The sequence below is a fragment of the Pipra filicauda genome, unplaced genomic scaffold (genome assembly GCF_003945595.2).
Source record: "Pipra filicauda isolate LSUMZ 115617 unplaced genomic scaffold, ASM394559v2 scaffold4_size7858003_pilon, whole genome shotgun sequence".
In the NCBI taxonomy this organism is placed as follows: Eukaryota; Metazoa; Chordata; class Aves; order Passeriformes; family Pipridae; genus Pipra; species Pipra filicauda.
In genome coordinates this window covers 7,100,991-7,114,416 of record NW_024104643.1, presented here as the reverse complement: position 1 = coordinate 7,114,416, position 13,426 = coordinate 7,100,991, and the positions used below count along the sequence as shown (strand labels likewise).

Sequence of the window (13,426 nt, the reverse complement as noted above, 5' to 3'; positions counted from 1 at the left end):
ATCAGGGACGTCGTGTGGAAGAAGATGGATGTTCCTGAGAAGCATTGGAAGGAGTGAAGGGCTGACAGGGGTGGTTTATGCCTGGCCATGGATGCAGAGCAGTAAATGTGGTTGGTTGATTGAGATCAGATTTTTCTTTTATTTTTTTCCAGTGGCAACGCCCACATAGTTTATTTATTATTTTCCCCTTTCGCTTCAAGGCACCTAACAACAACACTGTACTTTATAAATGCCTGTGATTATAAATCTGGAAGGATGGCATTCTTGGTTTCCTCAGAGGCCAGGAGTCCATACCCACAGGAGACGGATGGGAGCAGTAACCAGCAAACTTTCTATATTATTGCACAGAATTGCAGGAACTGGTTTTGGTTACACCACATGGGGAACACAGAGCCTGCACAGGGCATCTCCATTTACTGCTTCCTCTGTGAGCAGCCAAGGCAGGATTGCTTACACTCCCTCCTGGCAGTTCCTGGGGAGGGAATGATGCCCCCAAAGATGCAAAGCCATGGATTTACATCAGCTGTTTCTGTTATCCTGCTTGCAGGTACAGCCTAAGAGGTTTAGAAGTGATTCAAGTAACTGTGCAAAGCTGGTGTGAAAGTCCAGAGTGGTTCAGCTTTTCTCTCCACTTCCACTTCTGTGCCTTGTCCCAGCAAAATGGCTCCAAAAACTGCATGAAAAAAAGCCTTCCCTTCCTTTCCCTTGCAGGCAGCATTGGCAGATGACATTCTGAGATCCCCAAGGTGTGGGGAGCAAATAGAGACTGTTGCTGCAGAATGAGTTGAGTTGTGCTGCAAAGTTAGGAACTGTTTTTCCATAGTTTAGAAGATGATTTTTAAAAGTTGGGGATTTAGTTTACATTTTTGCATGGGCTACAAGGTCAGTGGTGGAGTAAGAGCTGAATTTAGCTTTAGAGTCATCTCTCAGCTTTGAAGAAAGAAAAAACAATAGTCATGTTTGATTTTGGTGCTTTGCTTCATCTTCTTGCTGCCTTAGTCATGGGGCTGCTTGTGGTGTTGTGGGGGCAGCCCCATAAGATCTCTGGCCCTTCCCTCCTCTTCCTATCATTTACCTCCTCCCCAGCCCTACCAGAGTCAAATATAAACTTTCTTAAAATGAACACAAGTTTCATTCCACTTGACCAAGCCTGACTTCCCAGAAAATAAACAGTGAGAGCAGAGCCAGCCAGCCCCCTCTCCTGGAGCTGCAGCCTCCAGAGAGCTGATGGGCAACCCAGAGCAGCTCTGGGCTTTCTGTAGAGGAGAAGAGGGTAGAAAAGAGAGGGATCCAACCTAAAGGGGTCTGCTGTAAAAAGCAACATTGCTAAGTGTGTGAATTGTCACAGTTCTGGTTTCTTGTTTCAGTGTCAGCTGGATCCTGGATAGCTGGACACAACTGCTTCCCTGCCCTGAAACTGGAGCAAGAAGAGCCAGGTCAGTACCTCTGTTAGTGCTATGGATGGAAGAGGGTTCTCCAGAGCCCCACACTTAAACTGAGCCAAACAGAGCGAAAACCCATTCCCTTTTATGATCATTTTTTACTGCTGTTCTTTGTTTTCAATGGTTTAAACTAAAAAGGAGAGATTTAGAGTAGATGTTGGGAGGAAATTCTTCCCTGTGGAGGCCCTGGCACAGGTTGCCCAGAGAAGCTGTGGCTGCCCCATACCTGGAAGTGTCCAAGGCCAGGCTGGATGGAGCCCTGAGCAACCTGATCTGCAGGATGGCATCCCTGCCAATGGCAAGGCCTTGGAACTAGATGGTCTTTAGGGTCCCTTCCAACACAAACCATTCTGTGATTATTGCTATTAAAATGAAGGAAAAAAAAGGAAAAAACAAAACTCCATCATCACTGGAACTGTGCACATTCATCAAAAGAATGACTAAAAAATAAAGCAAAGAATATACTGAGCAATTTTCCAACCCCATTTTGCCTTCAGAGTGGACTGAATTAGTTTCTGCTATGAGCAGTCCCCCAGTTCTGCACTGGCTGGGCTGTGCCAGCACTGTGCCATCTGTCCACGACCATGGATGAGAAAGTGGGCACTGCAGAGGCTTCAGTTCCCACTCTCCAGGGCAGCTCCCAGACACTGGACTTCCCCTGGCCCCTGTGCCAGGTCTCATCTGCTGGGACACTTTGTCCTCAGTGCCTGGTGTGCCCTCGAGGCAGCAAAGCTCTGTGGTGCAGCTGCCCTGAACCCACAGGCGGGGCCGTGACCTTTGGGACTCGAAGTCCATGTTTTTCCGTGGACTCCCAGCCCTGCAGGTGTTATCCCTGCAATCCCCTGGGAGCAGCTGTGTGCAGGTGTTGCCTACAGGACTGAAATGATTCTCTCTGAAATGGCACGGGTAGGAAACAAGTGTAGACAAAATAATAAATACACCTGTACAGGCTCCCTTTCCTTGCAGGCAGAAGGTGTTTTGGGACCCAGGTCAGAGTTATCTGATCTGTCCCGGATCCCCTCTCCCAGCACTTGTCACCTTCTCTAACTCCTGATGTTTATCTGCCTTTCTTTTCCCAGGACAGGTATCTTTGATCTCCTCTGCTCTCACTGTTAAACACTCTCTCTTGCAATGAAAGCTTGAGCTCCTGATCCCCTCTAATCCCAAAACATCCTGTGTGATTGTGTGAGTCTCTTGACTTTCTTCATCCTACCAGCAACACCTGAAGTTATTTAAAAAAAAAAGAGGAGAAACAAAGTGAGAGAGCAACAAACCTGCTCTTTATGGAAAAAAAACCCTTGAACTAAGCCAGCTTCAATGTTCCCTCCTGATGTGTGACTGCAGAAAGCAGCAGTAGCCAGAACTCAAACACCTTCCTCTGTGAGTCTTCCTGTTTTGCCTATGCTGATATTTACAGGCAGCCTTAGCGAGGACAAATGTAGTTAATGAAGATTGGCCAACACTTCTGCAAATTACTCATGTGCTGCTAAGGATAACATTCAAAGTTTAAAAATAAAAATCAAGGAAAAAGGTTTATTTTCACGTTAGGTTTCAATTTGCTGCTATTTTTTTTATCCTTACTATCTGCTGTTTTCCACTCTAAGCATTATCTGTTCAAACCAGAGCAGATTAAAGCTAATTGTTAGGCCCCTCTGTTTTTCCTTCTTACTGTTTTATCTCCTAAGCAACTTTATTTGGTACAAGACAAATAATCTGAATTCCTGAAGTCAGAAACAAGGAGTGGGAGTCCGGGAAACTGGCTGCTGATCTAATGCAGTTTTTGCAAGTGTGGTTATGGTTAGAAACTCTAAATATGGCCCCGTGTTACTGTACACACGGTAACTGCCCTGTGTGTGTCAGGCTCTGACTCACAGCACTGGGCTTTACTGACAAAAACATGTTTTACTACTCTCAGTAGTGAGGAGTCCAGAGAGCTGGGAGTGAAAGTGTTGAGCTCATTGCATCAAGTGTCTACAGCTGAATCACAGAACAATGAAAAGGTTTGGGTTGGAAGGGACCCTAAAGATCATCTAGTCCTGCCTCACTGGACCAGGCTGCTCAGACTGAGCTTGGGGCATGCCCAGGTTTTATGTTGGTGAGAGGGGAGGCAGCAGCAGAAGGGAAGTGACTTGGCCAGTGGGTGTTGAGGTGTTGGTTTGTTTGTGGGGTGAAGGTGCCATGGAGTGGGGATCCCTGCCTGGCACCCCCTGGCACAGGAGAGCTGTGATGCCCATGGCCATGGTTCTGCTTCTGTGAAAGTGAGGGAGGAGTTTTGTTCCCAGCACATGGAGAACTCCAGTGTGTTTGCAGTCCTTGGTGCTGTGGAACAGAACTGTCACCCTGTGGCTCCCCCCCCACTGCAGGCCAGGCTCCTTCCACCAGCAAAGGACCAGCAAAAGCTGGATTTTTTTGACTTCTGAACTGAATTGGCTTGATCTGAATGTTAATGGCAGAAACTCCATTAGTTTCATGTTTTTCTTTTAACACAGCCCCCCCTTTTTAATCTTTACAATAATAAGTATCCAAGGAGCCCAGCTGGCATTCCCATGCTGTACACATTCATCCTAACCTTTACTGTTGACTGACTCATGCAGTGTGCATCTGCAAGAGTTATTAATGGAAAGTATTAAATGAATTTGGTTTAATATTTGGTAAATAGGAGGTGTCCTTCCTTTGTGCTTGAATTCGTGTTTCAGATGTCTGTGTTCGTGTTATTTATATTAATATATTTCATGGGGTGCTTAATAATAGTAGCAATTAAGATAATAACAATAAATACTAATAATACTGAGCTCTTCTGCTTTTCATCAAAGGAGGTCAAGACTCAAGGGTGTACCTCTGGGGCTGGTAAAATGTAGATCTGATCTCCTCCTGCTGTTTCTTTTTGTGGAAAGTTTGGAGTATCATGCAAAGATCAGATCGCCTGTATTTCAGCCTCTGGAATGTCTCTTAGGCATTATAAATGTCAGTAAGAAACATAAAATTGGAAAGAAAACAAACACCGGGGCATTGAAAAATATAACCACAAATACTGACCTATTTGTTGGTTTTTGTTTTTTTTATTTTCTGATTTAGGAGAATGCTATTAATATTGTAATTAAAGCTGTTTTGTAGCCTGGGGCCTTGAGCACCTGGCTCTTATTAGAGCTGGATCCGTAGCTTGTGGTGGAAAAACCAAAAGGACAAGAGAGGAGATGGCCCAAAGGAGAACACAAGAGGGCACAGTGGCACCTGTGGTGCAGTTTTTGTTCTGTGGCTTTTTGAATTGTTGAGGGCAGGGTGAGTTCAGGCCTCTGTTTGCCTGACATAAATAACTACAGTAACAGGGTTGATTAGTTGGAACGGTAAAAATGGAATTTTGTCAACTCGGAGTGTTTACTAGAATTACTTTTTTGGTTAGTTCTGAGGGTCAAAGATAAGATGTGATGACTGTGTCATGGAAGGTCAGTATGGCAATAATCCCCACTGCAACTCTGACAGAATTGATGTGGGCAGCCAGTGGGAATGTGCTGATTATATTTAATGAGGTACAAAATACACTTCCCAGGCAGGTGTTTCTGCAGTTTCCTCATCAATTCCACTGTTCTGCTGGATTGTGTTGATGGAGACGAGTTCTCTGATTTCAGAGACAAAGAATCCTAATGCTGCTTTTCATTTTCTGTTCAAGGAGAAGGTATGTTTGTGTGAAGCCTTTTTCATGTGCCTGGTCAGAAATGACCCAGCAAAGGCAAGAAGCTGAACCTTAAGCAACCTTACCCTGGTGATGCTGCTGAATGAGAATTTTCTTCTCAAAGAGTTAATGGTTTAAATGGATCTTTGTAGGGCAGCAACAGAACTAAGCAGGATTCTATCCCATATGTTAATTTGAAGTTCAAGGGTCACAGTTGCCCTTCCATGTCTCGTGCAGGATGCTCAGGGGCACAAACAGCCTCCCTGTGCCACAGTCACCTGCCTGGGTGGGCTTTTGTGGAGGGAGAGCTGGGTCAGAACTGTTCCACCAGAGTGAGTTCAGTGAAGGGGTGCAAACAGGCTTTTTTGGGGTTGTTCAGTCAGTGTTCCTGATGTTCACAGGAGGTTACAACCTGGGCCTTTACTGTGGGAATTGTGGTTGAAACCCCTGAACAGTCATCCATGACATGACGTTATTTCACAACTAAAAATGAACAACCACCCTTTTTTTTGTAAAGATGCCCTCATCCTCAGGTTTCCCATTAACACTATTTGTAAGACACAACTTCTCCCATCCAAAGCAGACTCTGGGGGTTTTATACCCTCCCAGAGGTCAATCAATCTGTCACCGTGTAGGGGCTGTGAAGGGAAGATGCCACACTACCCTGCATGCAGGGAAGTACAGAAACAAGATCATTAACATCTTAATATCCTGTCCTGACATCTCACAAATTATTTTAGACTTCATAGCCAATGTAAACAGGTTTGTTTTCAACTCCCCTAATTGCCTGCTAATTGAGAGCAGATGCAGGCCTTAACTTTGGGCAGATAATGAGCAGCTCTTCTGCAGGGCTCTGCATCCCTTCTGCCTGGCTCTGTATCACTCCTGTAGGGCTCTGCATCCCTCCCGAGGGCTCTGCATCCCTCCCAAGGGCTCTGCATCCCTTCTGCAGGGCTCTGCATCCCTTCTGCCTGGCTCTGTATCACTCCTGTAGGGCTCTGCATCCCTTCTGCAGGGCTCTGCATCCCTCCCAAGGGCTCTGCATCCCTTCTGCAGGGCTCTGCATCCCTCCTGAGGGCTCTGACGTGCACCAGGAGCTTCCCTGAGCAGCGATGCCGAGGCAGAGGGGGATTGTAACAGCTCCTCCTCATCGTGCCTGCCCTGTGAGACAGAAGGGGAGGCAGAGCTGTGGGACTCATCAGTAACATCATCCTGATTGTTTCATTTCGTACTCCAGTGCACTCTCTGAACAGCACAGGTCTCCTTCTGGGGGGTTCTCCGAATTAGAGATGGGCTTCTCGTTATGATAGAAATCACTGGGTTTATGAAAAATGCATTGCTGTCATATTCCATTATCTGCTTCCTCCCATGCTGCAATCCTGTAGCTTGCAAGTCATTAGATTCTTTTTCAGAGTTCCTTTGAAATAATCCTTTCAAAAAACACTATTCATTGGGTATGACCCCGGAGAGATACTGTCTGCTACTAAAGCTCCCTTTTAGTTCTGTGAGGGAGACCTGTAACAACAAGATAAGTGCATGTATATTCCAAGTAATGTCTGGAGTTTGCTGCCTCCCATTAAATGCAGTAGGAGCTTGCAGTTCAAATGGTAGAACTTTGCTTTGTAAATGTAGGAGAAAATGGAGTTCAGATATATAGGTAAATTTGCATTTGGTAGTGATTTAATGTTCCATGGTCTGTTTTAGCTCCAACTTAAATATTACATTAAAACCAGCAATGAAAAAAAAAAAAAAAGAAAGAAAAAAGTGCTAACTGCTGGGTTCAGAAGGAGTGGATGTGATTTTGTTCTTGCTGTCAGTGTGGCAGTGAGCTGCCTTTTACTTTCTCCTCTTCATTTAGCAAGTCAGCAGCACCAGCTAAATGATAGCCCTCCGGTCTTTCTTCAGGACTGTTTTTGCAAATGAAAGCAGGAACTTCAAATCCTTGTCTTTTTCATATCACTTACAAGGTGTTTTGTGAATTTTAACATTTTTGCATCTATCTGTGACTAGGGGATGGGGTGGAGGGGATGTGAGTGGTGCTCAGTGGGAAATGCCCTTTGTGCAGGAGCCTGCCTGGGTTTGTACTGCTGGGATCGGGAGGTCCTAAAGGGATATTAAAGAAAAAAACAGCCAAAAATAAAAAACCAGCTTAGTGGCTTATGAGTGATAAATGGGTAGAAAGAAAAAGAGGGAAGAGTTCACATCTAACCAGTGTCTGTCAGAAATACCTAAAGAACCTGGTGTCCGGATTATGAAACATTATTCAGTCCCAGAACCACAAAAACTTCAGGTTTTCACTGTGATTCCTTTAAGAAGTCCTTTTTCTCTCCCAGGGCTGGCTCCAGGGCTCCCTGAGAACAGAGTCACCCCTGCCCACATTATCCCTCTCTGGAAAGTTGCCACAGACCTTGCAGAATCCATTCCTGATCCAGCAGCAATGCGAGGGGGTTAATGGGAGGGCAGGGGGTTGCAGTCAGTAGCACAAGGCAGAACAGACCAGAGCAGTGGTCCATTAAATCAGGACACTGGGGCCCAGGCATTTACAGTCACACAGTCAGATGTTTCCAGTAATTATTTCCCCATAGCATTTTTATTAGGTGCTCCATAAATAATATTCAGTGCCATGCTCTTCTCGTGGTCTTTTATTTAAAAAAAAAAAAAAAGGTAGAAGAGAAGAGGAATTTGCTTTACCTTTAGCTGGACTTTGAGGTAATTCTGTCTTTGAGTCCTATGGAAGCAGTTACAAGCTTGGAAAACATGGGCAAAGAAGTTCCTTGCTGACCAGACATTGTGCCTTAAAATGGTCGTTGGACCAGCTTAATGCAAGAATTATGGAATCATCATGGAATCCCAGAATGGTTTGGGTTGGAAGAGACCTTAGAAACCATCTCATCCCACCCCCTGCCATGGGCAGGGACACCTTCCACCAGCCCAGGTTGCTCCAAGCCCCGTCCAACCTGGCCTTGGACACTTCCAGGGATGGGGCAGCCACAGCTTCTCTGGGCAACCTGTGCCAGGGCCTCCCCACCCTCAGAGCAGAGAATGTCTTCCTAATATCTCACCTAAACCTGCCCTCTGTCAGTTTGAGCCATTCCCCTTGTCCTGTCACTGTATACCCTTGTAAGAAGTTCTAGGCAGGGTTCTAGTTCAGATTTAGATTTGTCTTCTTGTCATGGATCCCATGCAGGCCTAGGACTGACAGTGCTGGGATTGCAGTGGGATATTTTTCTATGTACCATTTGTTTGTTGTTCACTTTTTTTTTCCTTTGGTAGTATTTATGTTCCTCAAATCCAGGGTCATTGGTCATACACCAGCAAACAGCACTGCCTTCTCCTCTCTGGCAGGACTTCCCAAGGCTCAGCATTGTCACTGGGTGTTCAGTCTGCTCTGTACATGCAGCCCCTATTGCCAAGCACTGGCTTTTCCATGGAGGCTCCTGTGCAAAGGCTTTCTGCAGAAAATATCCCTGCCTTGTCTGAGTTATGGCACTGATGTTAAGCAAGACTGTTTCTTTCCTGGCACCAGCACTTGTGTTTCGCAAAGGGCTTTTGCTCAGGTATTTAATTTTCAACATCAATTTTCTATCCAAAGTAAGATTCCCCAAATAAACCCAAGGATCTGTGGATTTATTTTTGTGCTTACTGGACTGCAGTATTGTGACCAACCCCAAGGAGAACTCAGAGGAGCAACAGTAAAGGGAAGTGGAGTAAATAGTCACGGTTCAGGTTTGCTACAAGGGTCACAAACTCTTCCAGCTGTGTGTGCCAAACCTCTGGTCAGCAGCAGGTGGGCATTTGTGTAGCTCTACCCACAAGTGCAATACTTCTGTCTGAGCTGAAATCTGTGCATCAAGTGTGGATGTGCACAGGGAGCACAGAAATTGTTAATAGTTGGGCAGAAAATAGAGCTTTAAATCCAGAGGGTGGGTTTGCTCACAGTCACTGTCAGTGCCTGCTCAGGTCCCACCCTCCCTGGCTGCTTCCTTGAGGTGCCCTGGGGCTGTTTCAGAGGGAGTGGGGTGTTTACAAGCAGTTAATTGTCAGTGCACTGGAGGTATCTTGGCAGCCCTGGTTGATGGCTGGAACGTGGAGTGCAGACATTTGACCCAGGACTGGGGTCAGACCTAACTGAGCCCTTAGACCTGGTCTGAGAGCCGGGTGAGGGAGCTCCTGCAGCCCTGGCCCAGCTAGAAGATGCTCTTGGCCATCACTGTGGCTGTGCCAGGGACATCCTGTCAGCAGGAAAAGCTGAATCTTCTGCTTCTCAGAAAATATAATCTCCAGATAATTTCTCAGTTCCTTTTGTTCCCTGTTTCATTTCTGGACTGCTCAAGCTGAGGAAGTTGCAGCCTGAAATGAAGAACCCATTCAATGTAAATGTGTGTATCTATTTTGTGCTATAGGAAGACTCAGTTCAGTGAACCCAGGCCACTGGCATTTCATAATTTCCTCTTGCTCCAGCAGGTAAGGGATTAACCCTTTGTTATTCCTCTCTAAAGGAACAGAGAAAAAGATATACTCTGCAAACCCCCTGATTTAAAAAAAAAAAAAATAATGCATTGGGTTTTTAAAGAAATATTTTATTGGAACCATAAGGTTTCTTTTTTTGAGAGAGAAAATTTGAAATCCGGAGTTTATTTTTCCTTCAGTGTCTCTCCTCAGAACCAACAGGAATGGAGATATTTTTTTTTCTCTCTTGTGTTTGTGCCTACTTATTAAACACACATGTGGCCTGGATTCCTTGTGTAGGTGCAAAGAGGTTTGGAAAAAAAAAGAAAAAGAAAAAAGGTGTAACCCAGTCCCTTGACCTGTCTCTTTGCCCTTAGGACTCCTTCGAACAGCTGTGAGAAAAAGAAAAGTGGGGAGGAGAGGTACAAAAACGAGGCAGTTTAACAAGCCAAATCCAGATGTTCATTTCATACACACACCCTGAACAGCTTTTGCATGGTTTATTTCGTTTGCTGAAGCCATTTTTCACCAGCCTGTTTTCTCAGCTGGGAAACTTCTGGTGTAGTGTTTTCAAAAAAATATTGCATTTGGCATTACAAGAAAACAGAGCCTTTAAGACATTAAAAGGACAATATCCTTGTTTGACTTGGCCCAGGGAAGCAGGGCTATAGGAATTTTAGATTTTTGTACCACCCAAAGAATAGGTAAAAAAATTTTCCACTCTTAAATTCAGTTTACATGGGAATTTGAGAGTTGATTTAGCTTGATTTTTTTTTCCCTTTTAGAAACTTCTCTGAGGACTTTGTGTTTGTGTAGATGGACTTTATTACTATGAAGGAGGAATAAGCAAAGTGATACCAATTGGCTTGCTTCTGGATGGTGATGTACCATGGTTCAGAACTCAGACTGATGCTGAATGGACCTTATTTTTGTTTGGTGAGGAGCAGCTCATGACTTGCTCATTCACACCAACATCCACATAAGCCAGCCAGACAAATTTGAAATTATTTAATACTGGCACAATTTGTTTTTCTTTACCATTCATCTCAGCTGTGTAACAGCACTGACTGCAGGGAGGATGGAGACAGAACAGTGCCTACACTGAGTTTAGAGGTACCCCAAAGACTGGCAGGTAAGATCAGGTGCAAACAAGATGTATAGAAATACTGCTACCACTTAGCTACTCAAAGGATATATTGCTCTTAGAAACTCAGTGTAAAAGCCCAGCTCCACTGCAGCCAGTGGCTGATTTGCAGTTTGAGGTCCTTCCCAACCGGGTGAATTCATTGACAGCTCTGGTTGTCACTGCAGGACAGTTGTGTCACCCTTAACTCTGCTCTCTCCAGACTCCCCCCACTGTGGCTCTGCCAGGAAGAGACACTTTGTGTGTCAGGGGAATTCCTTGGCAATATTGTTGCCCTGTTTTCTGGAGATGTGAGAGCTAAGCTGGCAAAGCTGCTCTTTGTCTCCAGAGCACATCCATGCCCTGGCTTTGTGGCAGAAAGGAAGGGAGTGAGGTTTCCTCACTTTCTGAGGTGCCAGTGGGTCAGTGCAGGAGTGGTGCCCGTCATCCACTGATGATGCCATGTGTCTGTGCAGCTCCTGGCACATCTCTGCCTCTTCCCCAATGCAAGAGCCATGGCCTGTCATAGATGATGATGCTCGCAGGAAATCAAAATCCCTGCCATGAAAGAACAAAGGGCAGACTCTGTTTTCAACAATACTTTTTTTCTCTCCTGGTTTGTAGGAGTGAAAGAAAAAGTTTTCATTCAGAGGACGACATTGGGGTTGAGGGAGGAGATGGGGATTTCAGAAAGTAATTGTGTATATCAATGCAAAAAATATAATTGGTCCTCTCCGAGTCATGGACTAGTTCAGATTGAACCTGGCATTTGTAGCTCATCTGGCCCCTGCTTAAAAGAGGGGCTGCTTCAAAGGGAGAGAAGGTTTCTCAGGGCCATGTTCTGTCAACTGTTAAAAATCTGCAAGGTTAGGTGTTTTGCCATCTTTTTGTGCAACCTGTGCCAGAACTTAACTGTCCTCCTTTCCATTTATTTTTTAATGAAGTAAGGATTTGTCTTGTTGCAAATTGTGTGTTGCCTTTCATCTTTTCACTGTGTGTATCTGAGAGAAGTTGGACTCGATCCTCTGTGTAGCCATCTATCAGGAGTAGAAGGCACCAGTTAGATTCCCTTCTTTAATCTTTCTCTTCTTCAGGCTGAACAAATTCCCCTCCCTTACCTTTTCTCATGTGTTTTGCTCTCTTGATAGTCCACTGCTGGACTCGATCTAATTTGTTGATGTTCTTACACTCTGAGGCGGGAAAACAATCCAAAAGTGAAACTGGGCTTTAGTTGTGGTTAGTATTTTGTATTAATTATCTACTCTGTTGACATCAGATGCTCAAGCCTTGGTCATAACAGTAATATAATGGCTGTCATTCCAGTGCTGGGAACACCAGGGTGTACCTGCTGGGCCTCCTTGGAAGAGCCTGTTTCCTGAACACACTGTGCCCAGGCCATCCTGTCCCATTCCTCTGGCTCTCTGTGATAGCAATACAGTTAATTGTCTTTTTTCTCATTGCTGAACTGACTGGTTTGTCCTGGAGACGCTGAATTTGTTTTTTCTTTCCCAAAAGAAGTGCATACATTCCTATGGACTTTTACAAAGGAATCAGAGACATCTAGGAAACAGGAGTAGAAAGCCCTCAGTTTCTTCTTCTATGAATAATTTAGTGCCAAGTTAACTGAAACATTTGAGAAAGAGATTTTTGGTGCCTAGCTTCATTAAACCCTCTATCCCCAAATGGATTCTCTATCAGTGTCAGCATCCAACACTTCATCTTGTCCCAGTCACAGCAAAGGCCTTGTGGAAATGAAATGCAGGGGAAGGGAGAGGCAAACCAGATTATTGTTGCCATTAGGCGTGTCTGTGTGTGCACATGTGCTCTATAAACTTAGAGTGAGGGGGAGACAGAATCTGTGTGAAAGGAAGGAGCGCAGCCCAAACTGTCTCATCCTTCCAAAACCAGCACTGGTTGGGGTTTGGGGCCACACTGCTGTGACAAAGGGGGTTGTGCCACACTCCATCCCCCTCCTCTGGAGCAGGAGTTTTACTCAGAGCATTGTTCTCGTCCACTGAGCTTTTCCCAGCACGGGGAGTGGGACCCCCTTCTCTTGGCAGAGGTCCCTGTCAGATCTGTCTCTGCAGCTCATTCCGTGGGCAGGGCCTCCATCTGCTGCTTGGCAGGGAGGGGAACTTTCCTCTCAAATGTTTTCTCTCTCCCTCTGTCTCCCCCTGTTTAAGGTATACCCTTTGGAAATTGACTTCCAAGATTTATTTTTGCACAGGGGACATACTTTGTTTTACATGCTCTGGCTTTCTTTTCTTTCCACAGGACACCACCCCCATGCCCTGCTTGTCCTGGCAGAGGGAGAGGATGCTGTTTGCCTGAACGTTCCCTTCAGTGTGCAGCAGGTCTAAAGATGTGACAAGTACACATGCTAATCCCTTTCCCTTGCAGTTAATAGAATAACACAGCTGGGAAGGTTTACATTGGGATCTGACACTCACTCCAAGCTCAAGTTAAGGAGATGGGGTTGGACATTGCATTTCAGATCAGATCATTACTGCACAAACTCACCTTCCTACTCAGCATCAATTTTCTCCTGGTACCCTAAACCCCATTTGTTTTGCTAAGAATGTCCCCCTTCCCCTTCTATTCTCCTTTTGAGAGCAACATGTAGAGTTGGATACACCTTCAAAAGCTGATGTAGAATGAAATATTCCCCAAGAATCAGTGATGTTCAAGTGAAAAAGTGTCAACATTTTCCACTGTAACAACACCATTTGTTTTGAAATGGTG

General features: G+C 45.1%; 1 long non-coding RNA gene across 1 annotated transcript in view; it reads left to right on the top strand.

Annotated features, from left to right (window-relative positions):
* Positions 1 to 13,039, top strand: part of LOC113982966 — a 37,396-nt gene extending 24,357 nt beyond the window's left edge. Inside the window, exons 8-9 of the long non-coding RNA XR_005565624.1 lie at positions 1,368 to 1,436; positions 12,959 to 13,039. This is a non-coding gene — a long non-coding RNA (uncharacterized LOC113982966). The remainder of the gene's footprint in view (positions 1 to 1,367; positions 1,437 to 12,958) is intronic.
* Positions 13,040 to 13,426: the final 387 nt, after the last annotated feature.